The sequence below is a fragment of the Podarcis vaucheri genome, assembly GCF_965113315.1.
Source record: "Podarcis vaucheri genome assembly, chromosome: 5".
NCBI lineage: Eukaryota > Metazoa > Chordata > Lepidosauria > Squamata > Lacertidae > Podarcis > Podarcis vaucheri.
In genome coordinates, this window is record NC_138763.1 from 76153514 (window position 1) to 76154348 (window position 835).

Genomic DNA, 835 nt, shown 5'->3' on the forward strand with positions numbered 1-835 from the left:
CTGAAAAGTGCAACTGTGTTCTATTGGTCTTACTCCTGTGTAAATGTGCATAGGATGACAGCCAAAGTGGCTATTTTTTGTGACAAGGCTTTAGTGTGTCAAACAACTCTATGGAGAAGTATATATTAGGCAGATGAGCCTTTTCTCATTGCAATACCTCCTAAACCAGATACACCTCACAACTGTATTTGGGGGTCTCCAAAGGTGCAATGGGTCAAGGAAAATCTGTGGTACAGTGCAGCACACTCACAGTTAAAATATGTTTTCTGTACTGCCCTTCAGCAAAAAAACCCTCAAAAACATTGCATAACAAATTGCATTAAGCATGCAATAATAAAACGACAAAGATCGGTGAGGTAACATCCAAAGGCAATCCCAATGGAATCCTTGTAGAAGCTAAAACTCCATCAGACGGTAAGTGGTGATAAAATCTGGCGAAATGAAAAAGTTATTCGCCCAGCCCCTAAAAGACATCAGATTGGTGGCCAAACTGGCCTCAGGGGAGCACTGCACAAACAGGAACCTAGAAGACTAACTTGTCTCATTTCAGATGCCAAAGGGACTAGAAGGGTCTCTGGATGATAGCAGTGCATGGCTGCACACCGGCTTATGTGCATATAAGCAGTTCCTCAGGTCCCAAGCCCTTTAGGGGCTTTAAAAACAAGGACTGGCACTGTGAATTGCACTCAGAAAAGAGAATGAAAACCAGTATGCTGGTATTGGCTACATTTATAAGCTGCCTTCTAAGGAGTCCAAAGCAGTGTACCTGGCTCTCCCTTTTATCCACACATCCTGGGAGACAGGTTAGGTCTCCTCCAGATGTTTTGGACAACTC